The sequence below is a fragment of the Harpia harpyja genome, chromosome 11 (genome assembly GCF_026419915.1).
Source record: "Harpia harpyja isolate bHarHar1 chromosome 11, bHarHar1 primary haplotype, whole genome shotgun sequence".
Lineage (NCBI taxonomy): Eukaryota > Metazoa > Chordata > Aves > Accipitriformes > Accipitridae > Harpia > Harpia harpyja.
The window spans coordinates 4,285,005-4,297,524 of NC_068950.1; positions in this window are offsets into that span (position 1 = coordinate 4,285,005).

The following is a 12,520-nucleotide window of genomic DNA, read 5'->3' on the forward strand; positions in this document are numbered from 1 at the left end:
CCCGGCCACGCCCACTCCCGCTAGGAGGGGGTGGGAGCAGGGGCGTGGCCCGCTGGGCTCGCCGCCGGCTGTTGGAGCGCCGGCTGTCAGTCGTTGGAGGGGCGGGAGGCGGCGGGGGTAGGCCAATGGAGGTGGGGAAGGGGCGGGGCGGAGAGTTGGCGCGCGCTTTGGCGCTTCGGAGCGGGGCGGGGCGGGGCGGGGCGGGAGGGGCGAGGGGGCGGGGCGAGGGGTGAAGGGGCGGGGCGGGAGGCGAAGGGGCGGGGCGGGGAGCGAGGGGGCGGGGCGCGGGGGGGCGGGAAGCCGCGATCCCGCGAGCTCCGCGTTTTTATCTTGGGGGGGGGGGGAAGAAAAAAGTTCATTTTTCCTCTATAAAATATTAGAAAGTTCCCGTTGACTCCCGGGCAACGGCACAAAGGCGGTCGGCACACCGGCGGGCTCGGGGTTTCTCCCAGTTGCCGTTACCTGAGCTCCCAGTTCCCCATGACGTCAAACCGTTTCCATAGCGACCGGCTGTGACGTCACAGCCAACAGAAGGGGAGCGGCAGGGACGGATGGGAGCTGATGGGGAATCAGGGGCCAGGGGTCCTGGTTTAGTGCAAATTTTAGAAAGATAAGTGAATTGCTTGGCAGCATCCTCCCGTGCCCCATCGGTCGGGGATGCGATGGATGAGGAGAGAAGCAGCGTCATGATGCAAAATTATCTGTCTAACAGCATCCGTCATGGGGTTTAAAGAATGGGTTAAGTCCACAAAATGCCAGGCTCGAACCCCGAACGGCTGCAGCAACAAACGTGTTTTCTGGGGAGCTCCGTGCGGAGCCGGAGCGAGTCCGGAGGAGGCATCTGCCAGCAGCTCCAGAACGGCTCCCGATGCCCGCGCTTGGCCGGAAAATGTGCAGAATCCGGTCACCTCACAGATACATATATTTGCACATGTGCAGAACAACAAGGCTTTGGGATACTGTGCAGGGGAAAACCCCCAGAGCAGCGGCTGATGGGTGGGAAGAGGTAAGTGGTGGTTTTGTGTTGGTGGTGGAGAGAAAATGAAGCCTCAACTGTAGTCTCTGGATGCAGAGAATTGCAAAAGCAGCAGCTACCTCAGCTCTACACTTTCTCCCCTTGAATGAATATCCGCTCTACATCTGCGGTGAGAATCAGTGTTATCCGGCATGGACATCCTCTGCCCTCCTGGAAGCAGTTCAGGCTGGAAACTCAGCAGATTTCAGGTGGGATTTCCTTGAAATCCCTTCCCCTGAGTGACCAGGAGAGACTCGAAACATTGTGCTGTGTGAAGAAGGGGATTTGTAGCCTTAAGATTAAATTTCCAGTCTGGACGTGACTGCCTGGCCTTGCCAGCAAGGCAGTGCCGGGGATCCTGAACGCAGGCAGCCTAAAATCTATCCATAAGGATGGCTTTTATTCCTTCATCTGGGGGGGAAAAACAGGCTTTCTGTAGTGGGCATCACTACAAATTCTGCCCCTGCAGGGTTGGGATGCTCCTCTGGATACAGATTCCTATAAAAACAAATCAGCATGTACAAACCTGTCCAGGTAGTTAAAGCAAATCCCTTGGAAATCAATATTAAGTAGTTGCAAGAACCCTGGCTCATGCTGAGCCGTCTTGTCCCGGTCTTTTTGCAAAGAACGGCCAAATCCTCTTGTTTTCTGGCATTTCATGCAGGCTGAGTTTTGTGTCTGTCCCTAAGAAAGAGTTGGTGAAGGAAACACTGACACTGCTATTAATGTGATTCTTCTCTTTTTCACCTTGCATTGGTAAGAGGTGACAAATTTAAACATATTTGAAAGTTAAGATGGTTCCGTTGTTCAAATTCTAAGAGGTTTCTCCTTGCAGCCAAAGGGTCTTGATAGTATTATGATGCTGATGAGCCTGGTCATGGCTTTGTGGTTAAGGTTAAATGCGGTTTTGCTCCTAAAGAAGAAATTATGAATGGAGGCATAGCTTTCAAAACAAGCGGGGATGCGTCCTTCCTCTTACTGCAGGTAACTACATCTCCCACCAACACGCATCAACCTCGCTGCTTCAGAGCTGGCCTGACCCATGCCGAGTTAACCCAGCCCTATATCCCAGGCATTTCTCTGAAGTTTAAAATGACTGATAGATCTGAGGTGGCTAAGACACTTGCTTTAGCCACAGGAGAGGGAGGTGCTCCGCTCCCCACGTCCTCTCCTGTTTATTTTGATTCTGGCAGTAAGGGCTGCGTAATGAAAACCAATACATGCTCTAGGTCAGTCTCAGTTCTTCTCTATGGTTTTTGAAGGCAGGTGCTGCCAAGGAAAGCAGCATTTTTTATAGAGCTTTACAGAATACTTTTGTTTGTGGGGTTTTTGTTGGTTTTTTCCCCCCGTTAAACCCAGCAGAATCCCCACGTGCGCCTTCCAATTGCTTTGAAAAATCCCCGTCAGACATTTCAAGATTTCAAGGATCACCTTATTGACATGCAATAAAAAGCTTTTATGATGTATTTTTCTGTAACGTTTTCTGAAAAGTATGTCACAGCCTAAGCCAAGGAAGTGTGTGGAATTTGTACCCATGGAGACTCCAATAACACAGCCAGCTCCAAACGCCGCAGGATTATTAGTTTTCTTACCTAACATATCAGGAAAGGAGTTACTGGAAAAGGGAGAGATGGAGAGAAAGTGACTGAGTGAGGCAATATAAATTGGAGAAACTGGACTGGCTGGGTAGCATTTGGTCTGCCCGCAGATTTGGGGTTGGTGTACCTGCTTTTGATAGGTTACTACGAGAGTTATACTGGAAAAAATCACAGAGTTGTGTGTCTGAGCACTGAGGACACACCAGGTGAGATTTCGAGAAGCTCCGAAGAAAAATAAGTCACCTTCTTAACGGGTTGTAGGCCCTTAAGCCAAGGATATTTAAAAAGATCAACTTTTAGGTAAGGGTATCATTGCTTAATAAACAGTAAAATAGAAAATAGAGATGGAATAGTTTTTGAAAAGTCATCTAATGCACATAAACATCCACCTTTACCATGGGAAATGGAGACCAGATTAATATCTTTTTCTTAATAGCTCCTTCTGATGTGTTTGAAGATTGTTCTCATTCCTTCCCTCTATCTCTTGTTTTCTAAATTAAACAACACTCTGGCTTTCCTGTAAGAAAAACCCAGGCCTTTCCTACAGAAGCACTATGTAAAGAGTTATTTGTGATCCTGCAATACCATGGTCGCTTATTCCTGCTTAAGCACCGTCCTTTGCATTCAGCCGTATTGAATTGCATCATGTTTGTTTGTTTTGAGTGATCACTCAAATTTATGAAGAGCTTAATGAAAGCCTTCAGAAGTGCCTGCGGTCCTTCCCAGTTTCATATCACCTGGAATGTGTTATGGCAGGTCTGTTATCACTTTAGTTTTTAGGGCACGATCCTCCACTGCACGGCATCTGTACCTCCGCGAAAGAAATGTAAACCACATTCGGATGTACTCTTATTTTTTCCAAAGTGTCTATTACTGTATTAAATCCAAAGCAGATGTTCCCTGTCTTCTTGTACCCTGCCAGCAATATCCCCAAATTCTTGATAATGCCCAGCACACAACCTTTGATAAAGTCCTCCAAACCTTGGAAGTTAGCCAGTTGCCTCCTGGGAACATAGGGAGTAATCACAGGGCTGTTATTTTTAATTAGGGAGCAGTCTGTCATCTCTTGTGTCAAGGTGATCGGTGGAATGAATTTTTTCCTTGTTTCTTGTCACCTGTTGCCTAAGCCAGATCTCATCCCTCTCAGCCTATACAGTATTGGGGTGGGTTGGGGGGAAGGAGCCTTATTTAAGAAAGCCGCTGGTAAAGAAAGAGAAGAAACTAAGCCTGCTTGCAAAGGAGCACGCTTGCTGCAGCTGTAACAGATACCCACAGGAGGGCATGTTCCTCAAAGCAAACTGGAATTCAGCTAAAATCCAATCCCGCTCCTTGATTTCACTAAAGGGAGATTTTGACAAAAACTAGTCTTTTGATGGAAGCAAATGCCCTGTAAAGGTAGTGGGATCCTTTGAAATTTCATGTTTATCCATGAAAAATACTGTTGTTTTGGTTGCTGGTAATGAAACCTTAAATGAAACTGGTCCCTTGAATTGTTTTACTGAAAAAATGAAAACATTCCCAGAGGATTAAAACCAATACAGAACAAAAAATTGCCTTTGGGATTCTTTGTTTTAAAAAAAAAGTTTGCTTGTGTTCAGCCAGTTTTAACGGGGAGAATCCCTATTTTTATAGAGGTACCAACCCACACAGCACTTCCCTACCTAAAAGCTTTCTGTGTCAAGATCCCCCCCGTCCATGTTGTATTTATCTGACTCCTGAGTGATCCCAGTGCACGTGGTGCAAAATCTAAGGAGCCTGAACTGGTGGGTCTCTGTGCCCACTCTACCATATAATCAGCATCATCCCATGCAAGCTAAGAAAATTGTTTAAACTGCGCTAATGGATTTTCTTTTAATGTATCAGTGATAAAATTTAACTTCACAATCGTTTCAAATTGTGATGCAGTTGGAATACGTTCTGGTTTTGTAGACAGGTAGGTGCTCAAGAGAAGCACTTGAGACCCGAGTAAATCTCCATACCAGGTACTCCTGAGGAAACTTCTTCAGAGGGATGGACAGCAAACTGAAGCGATGGCTTTTCCTGCACGGAGCTGCCACGTCCCTCGGGCGCTGCAGCGTATCGATAATGCTGGGTGAGAGCCTGCTCCAGCCATGGCCCCAGGAGTGTTGTCTTCTGCATCATACATTTCTGAACTTTCTGCTGGTCAGACAACAACCCACTTCAGTGCTTTTGGCTGGGTTTAAGAGGATAAATCTGTTGAGCGTGGTTGTGCCAAGGCCATGCTGGAATTTCCCAATGGCATCGTGGCACACGTCCTCCTCTGCTCATGCGTCTCTTCAGCAGGAAAATGAAATCCAGGCTGTCACTGCTCCAGTGTTACAGGATGCTCTGTCCTGTCCTGACAGCCCACCAGAGCTCTGCTTTCCTTCCAGCCTTACCCAGCCTGAAAACAAACAGGTGAGTGCTGAAGATGGGAGAAAGAAGAAAGGGCAGTCAGCCCTTCCCTTCTCTTTCTTCTATCTCCCTTGGGTGGCAGCCAGTATTGCAACGGTCCCTGGCAAAGGCTTCCTGGCTCGCCTTTTTGAGGACATGGACTTTGAAGAGGTTACTCTTCTCAACCTCGTGCCTTCCCCCTAATAAGTTTTTAGCACAGCTAGAAACCCAAATGCTTTCTTCCCCCCACCCTGGAAATTTCCTTTCAGCAGAATTAAAGGACGAAGCATTTATCTGGAGTGTTATCTGTTTGGTTTGGCTGTAGCTGTCTGGAAATTCTGGAAAAAACACTGAGTATGGTCATGGAAAAACTAGTATATGTGGGTTTATACGTGCCACACCCCGCGGGGAGCTGTAGCCTTCTCAGCTTGCAGAAGCTAGAGGAGGATGTGTTCATGACTTGGACGTAATCAAAGATAGTCATGTTGATATAACTAAATCAATATAGCTTATGTCAACACAACTTTTGTATGGAGGCAACATCTCTGTAATTAAACTCTCAATGACTGAACAGCTCTGGCATAAGGTTTCAATGGAATTTCTGTACAATGCGGAACTTCTTTTCTAGGGCAGTGAGTTTAAATGAGTCTCCCCCTGTTTCCCAAGTAACCACAGGCACAAAGAACGATGGGGAGGGACAGAGTAACCAGCAGCCTGGGAGGGAGTGATGGCCCAACAAGCAAAGGGCCTGGGTGATGTGACGGGAAGGGGTCACAAAATCAACAAAATGGCTTAAGCGGTGTCACCTTCAGCGCTTGCATGTGAGCAAAGAAGTGCTTACAAGGCACGGTCATGGAGAAATTCCCAAAACCATTTCTAGGAAGTCAGTGTGCTGGAGTGCCTCTCTGAGGTGCCTGTACAGTCATGCCAGCAGCACAGGGAATAAACTGGAGGAACTGGGAGACCTGCGTGCAGCTGAAGGGCTACCATCTGCTTGGGATCATGGAGATGTGGTGGGATGGATCCCATGACCATGAGTGCTGCAACAGGGGGATAAGGGGGGATAAGGGGGATACAGGCTCTTTAGGAAGAAGCTCACCTGGGGACGGGTGCAGCAATGTTCTCTGGGAGTGCAGAAAAAGAAACCCCAAACACAAACCCTGTACCTCCAAGCTGTTACTACCACTGCTTCCAAAAACGCACTACATGGCTGCAGCTATGCTGGCAAAAAAGTCCTGTTTTGGGGTTCTTTTTTCTAGTTAATATTATCAACAGACAACTTCAGGCTGAAGATGTTAACACCTTCATCAGTTTGTTGTCTCCTAATAGGCAGGGTTATTTCCCCCACCTCTCTCCCGGCAGAGCAGTATGTGCGTCCACTGCCCAGCCTGCAGCCACGCAAAATCAGTCACTAACTCAAACCACCTCTTTCTGTGGCTTACACTAAAGTTGTTTGCCTCCCAGATATAGATACGCTGGTGGAAAGATTACTGCCCTAAATGTGCACCACCTTCTCGTGTGTTTTGGAGGTGAATGTTACCAGCAGTGAAGTTGAGAAATGATCACTGAAATTGCTGTATCAGGCAAAATCAGCTACCCCAATTTAGACAAGTTATTTACGTGATTTAAGCCATATCAGTTGCTTTTGCCTGCAATAAAAATATACAGGTATGGGTAGTAGCTTGGCGTAAGAACTTCACTTCTCATCTGCTGGATCTGACAGTGGTGTGATGTGCTGTTGAAGATGCCTGACTCTGCTCTCAGGCAGGTGGGAAGAGCTATTGGGTTTCTGTACCAGCGACTTGCTGGAAGAAGGGTCGCAGCAAACAGCTTCAGCTGTATTTAAGGGAGGTGTAGCTGAGTCTTTAAGGTTTTGATGAACAGGCTGTAGTGAACTGCCATGTCTGTTCACACTTTTCCGTTTTAACTCTGCCAAAAGCCATCATCTGCCCAGCAGTGCCAAGAGAAAGGTACGTGTGCTTTTGCTTTGGCCACCTCTGTGCACAGCCTGGCTTTGTAGCCTTGACCAGCAGCAAAATGAATGAGCTGCGACACTGTGAACTGCAGCAGCTAAGGTAAAGGCGGGGGGGGGGGGGAAATGAGAGGCAATAACTACCTCAACTGCTATAGCATGATTTCTGTGAGCCATTGTGTTGTGGTTTTACGCCAGCCGGCAACTAAGCACCACGCAGCTGCTCACTGGCTCCCCGCCTCCGGTGGGATGGGGGAGCAAATCGGAAGCGAAAAAGTGAGAAAACTCGTGGGTTGAAATAAAGACAGTTTAATAAGTAAAGCAAAAGCCGTGTGTGCAAGCAAAGCAAAACAAGGAATTCATTCCCTACTTCCCATCGGCAGGCAGATGATCAGCCATCTCCAGGAAAGCAGGGCACCATCATGTGTAATGGTGACTTGGGAAGACAAATGCTGTAACTCTGACCATCCTCCCCTTCCTTCTTCTTCCCACAGCTTTATATGCTGAGCATGAAGCCCTATGGTCTGGAATATCCCTTTGGGCAGTTGGGGTCGGCTGTCCCAGCTGTGTCCTCTCCCAGCTTCTTGTGCCTCTCCAGCCAACTTGCTGGTGGGGTGAGGAGCAGAAAAGGCCTTGACTCTGTGTAAGCACTGCTCAGCGATAACAAAAACATCTCTGTGTTATCAACACTGTTTTCAGTACAAATCCAAAACACGGCCTCATACCAGCTACTATGAGGAATATGAACTCTATTCCAGCCAAAACCAGAACATTCTCCACCTGTTATTCCATACCATTTACATCATGCTTAGGTCCCACACTATCCAATACAGCCTCATTAACCACCCCACACTTCCCATCCTTTGATATAATACACGGATACCATTCCATTAGTCTACAGACCACAGCTATAAAATGTCCACAAAATGTCCATGGAGTTAATTTAGTCCATGACTTTGGGCTCCATGTCTTACAGTGGTCACTCAGGACAGGAGAGGTGGTGTGTTGTGTGGAGTTATTGGGCACCAAAGCCAGCTTGGGTCGGGTTGCTGCTGCACTTGCGCTGCTGCTTGTAAGATTTGCTCTCCACTGGGTCGGGTGGTTCCTGCTATAGTAGTTCCTGTAACATGCAACTCAAATCCTGGGTTACAACAACTGGAGGAGGGACAATTTTCTTCTACAAAAAAATCACCATTGGGAATTGTGCTGCAGTGGCTGTATGGGCACAGCTGGCCGTCCTGCGGGACAGATGAGCAATAGGGCAAAGACCACACAGCTGAATATAATGTAACTCGCATGCTGACCAGGTAAGCTGGCACGGAATTATTCTGAAAACCAGACTGTGGAAAGTAAACCACTTTCTATCTGCCCACCTTGTGAATGTTTTCAATGTTTCGGGTCACTTCTTCCATCCTGAACTGGGACAAAAAGTTGAAGTCTTACGGAATTTTGGAACCTGAATATTAAACAGAAAGGTTCAGCTTGTTCATACGGGGAAGTTCAACATGCTCATGACTGTGAGCATTTTAAAGTTCTGTAACTTTTTTACTACAGCGAGTTTGTGTTTAAAAAACACAGAAAAATATTAAGTAGCCCTGTGGATTATTAACATTTCAGACTGAAGTACAGGTACATAGGTCTTGCACAGCACTCCAACTACAGTCAACCATCATCATCAGCTCCTCTGCTTGTATTGTCTCACAGCACACGGAACGGTATCTGGACTCGATAAGTGATAGAGCATGTTTCCATGTTGCTATCTCTTACGCTGGTTACACATTCATCCCTTTCCTGGTTACAACACAGTTTAATTGGGGAGCACAGACAGGGCACAGCCTTGTTCTGCTTTGGGCTAGACCTGCCTGGTAAATATTGTGACACCATTGCAAGAAAGTCCCTTGGCCTGGGAATTGGGAAGCAAGCCCCCTGTTCTCATCCTACAGCAGCGAGAAAAAAGATATAATTCTTTTGTTTATTGAAATTCCGGAAATGCAACTCAGTTTTTTTCTGAGCTGCTGGAAGCAACTCTTCTACCTGTAACTTCTGTATGCAGCTCATTTTGCAGCAAATGGCTTTCCATCAAATTCTTCAAAAGTGGAATTACCTGTGGGCATAAATAGCATTGCAATTTGGTTTTAGCTTTAATGTTCAGAGGATATAGGCAAGACCTCCAAAGAGAGGTGATATCTAGCATCAAACTAAATTATTATATAGGCTAGAAATTCTAATTCTCCACTGCCTTTCATGCTTTATAAATGCATATGCCACATACTATACTTTGCATGTTGCATAAAACAAGAGACAGCTTTTGCCTATATTGTGTTGTTTCAAAATCCACAGGTTTTAATAAGTATTAAAAAAATTAAAAGGTTTGTGCCTAGGTTTGTGCCTATGACAGACAGGGCAAATACTTTTTGCTCCAGTATCATTTATGAGAACAAAATTGCAGAAGAGTCATGTTATTATAGACAGAGGCAGATAAAGGTCAGTTATCAGCTGGTGTGTTGAGGTGAAGACTCCTTGGCTTTGTTGAAGCTATGTTGATTTGTGACAGCTGAGAGTTGCATATGAATCTAGAACTTAATCTGGTGGGCGATTTTAGAGTGTGTGTGTCCTTTTGTGTGTGTGTGTGGGGGGGGTGTTTGGGTTTTAGTTTGTTGTTTTTTTTCCAGAGTGACCTACATCTATCTGCTGTAGACCCTTTCACATGACCAGAAAAATGTTGCAAGTCCTTGGTGGGAAAGATAACTTGACTTGTTTAAGTTTAGAAATGGCTATGCTATAAACAGACTCTTCTGTCTCCCTTCCTTCCCTGTGACCATGTGTTTACCAGCATATTTTATCAACGCATTCATTCTCCTCTTGTTAAGCTTCATGTGGAAATTGCTGAAATAGTGTATTGCCCCCCCCGTTATCTTTCAAGTCAATGTCCTGAGGTGCAACTACATCTTGGGTTGAGTCACTTGCTACCACTGACTCTGGAGTTGGAAATTTGTGAGCATTATCAGAGGAATGCTAGCCCAGAATAGCTTACAGATCCAATGCCAAGGCTGGATGGGAAGGGTGATAAAAGTGAAAAGTTGTGTAAACTGTCTTGGGTCATTTAGGTGGCAGATATGACTTGTTCCATATGGGCAATGATTAAGCTGAAGAAGAAACTTATTTCCACTCTCTCTCTGTGTCCACAGCTGTATGAAGGGATGATTCTTTGCTTAAGGTAAGAAAGAACCTGCAGATGGAATTTCTTCTGTTTCACCAGAAAGTGAGGTGATGTTCTGTAGGTCACAGGAAACCTGTGACCAAGATGAAGAAGAACGCAGCTCTCGGCAGCAGCCAGCTTGTGCCGCACCAACAAACTAAACCCTGTCAGGAAGAAGTTTCTAACCACAGTTGGGTGATTTGACATACACATGCCTAAAGTACCACGGCCCCAATCTGCATTTATCCTGGGCCTTGTCAAGGCACTTATCCTACCGCTCTTGTCTTGTGTGGGATGCCTCTGTCCTTGATGGCATCTTCTTCCACCTTAGTCTTCTGCTGCAGCATGTTAAGTACTTTCAAATGTCAAGGCAAGACAGAAACATGAAGGCATCATAGAATCATTTAGATTGGAAAAGACCCTTAAGATCATCAAGTCCAACCATTAACCTAGCACTACCGACTCCACCATTAAACCATGTCCCCAAGTGCCACGTCTACACATCTTTTAAAAACCTCCAGGAGTGTGTCTACACTCAGGAAAAGGTGACTTATATCGCAGTAGCCGACAAGCTGTAGCCTCCCAGGCATAGACAACCAAGATGCTGCTGTCCTACTGCAAGTGATCCAAGCAGACTGTTAACTGGAGGTTTTATCGAAATCATGCATATATCTGCATTTTCAACTCGTTGCAATATCTGGGTATCCTTGCCATAAAATTTACCAACAGGAACAAAATGGATTCTAGGGAGTTTTTGGTCCTCCCTTCAAGGTCGAGCCTGTGCTATTGACAGAGCTCGAGGCTGCTTAACCTGCAGCCATCGCCCTCTCTCTCACAATCTTGCTCACAAGCACAACTTAAAGGTAATGTGAAACTTGGATTGTTAAGAGTGACCCTATAATGGAAAGGCATCTTCGAAAGAGCAGGTTTTTTAGCATTTCTTGAATACTCCGTATTTGCCTGGTATCTTCTGCAAGCTTGGTCCGCAGTGAGACTCTGTAACCAAGAACTCTTCCCCAGCTCTCACACTTCACAACCTGCCTTTTCTAAGGGCAGCAGATGCGACAGTTCCTCAAACCTGTGTCAAACTAAAATTATAACTTTATACTAGTATTTGACAATTTATTTTATTTGGATAATCTATATTAACACTCCAATGTGGGCTGGCTGACCATTTAGACAATGCATTTCAATTGTTAGGTCTGCTTTACAGAGCCAAACACTGAGGCACTATGCTTGCTTATCTGCTCCTTTACTGTAAAATACACAGCTTTGCTTTGGATGTTGGTCTTGGCAGGAAGCACACCACAGGGCATGGCTTCGTCTGCAGAGCTGTGTTGATTGGCCTCAGATGAGAAACTGGCCTTTATTCCCTTTGAAGTCCCAGAGACTGAAAATATCTCTGCAGACAGTAGATACTATTATACTTTTCTTCACTTGCGTCTCTCCTCCCTGTAGCCAACAAATGCAGGATTAAGACATGTATTTAATGGCTTTTTTTTCCTTTTTTCTTTTCCCACGTGCTGATCTATGTAACTTATGCTGGTTGCAATTTTCATGGCATGAAAATTCAATAAGATTAATCACGAGCCAGTGATTGGAATAACTGATACCTGCAAAGACTTTCCAGTCTTTCCTGGCCTAGCCAGCCATTGCTAAAATCCAGCCCAGGCGAGCAATTCTGTACTGTGCTAATATTTCCTGGAGCTGCTCGGGCCACCCTGCTCTTGGTGCCTCGGAAAATGAGAACCCTGGGAGTCCACTCGAGTTAATTGCTAGTAAATATAGAGCCAGCAAAGGCGATACTTAACAAAGGGTGCAGCTGCTCCAGTGCATTTGCTAGTTTAAGCTTAACTACTCCATGTTTGTTTAGAAAGGGCAGGGCTGTGCTACCACCGGTCAATAGTAACGGTTCTTGTAGTTACTCCAAGGTATAAGCTGATCCCCGGCAGGCAGTGAGAATGGTTCCTCTCCTCCCCGTGGCAGAGTTGCCTGAGGACCATCTGCACTTATCTTTGCTCTTATCTGCTCCTTCACCAGTAAGGTGGTCCCCTTTGGTCCCAGAATTGATGGGAGTTTTGCAAACACCATGGTATCTACCTTGGTAGCGATGCAACCTCAGTTTGATAGACAAGGACACTGGGAGCACAAAAAGCAGCTTGCCCAAGGTAATTTGTTGGCTCAGGGCATGGCCAAAAATAGAACTGGTTACTCCTGCCACTTCAGTTAACCTTTGGGCCGTGCCACTGAATCTTTTCTTGGTTTGCTGAGAATTACGTGCCCCTTGTCAGCACAGCAGATACTGGCTAACAACCAAGGCATCACTGGAGTAAGCAGGTTAG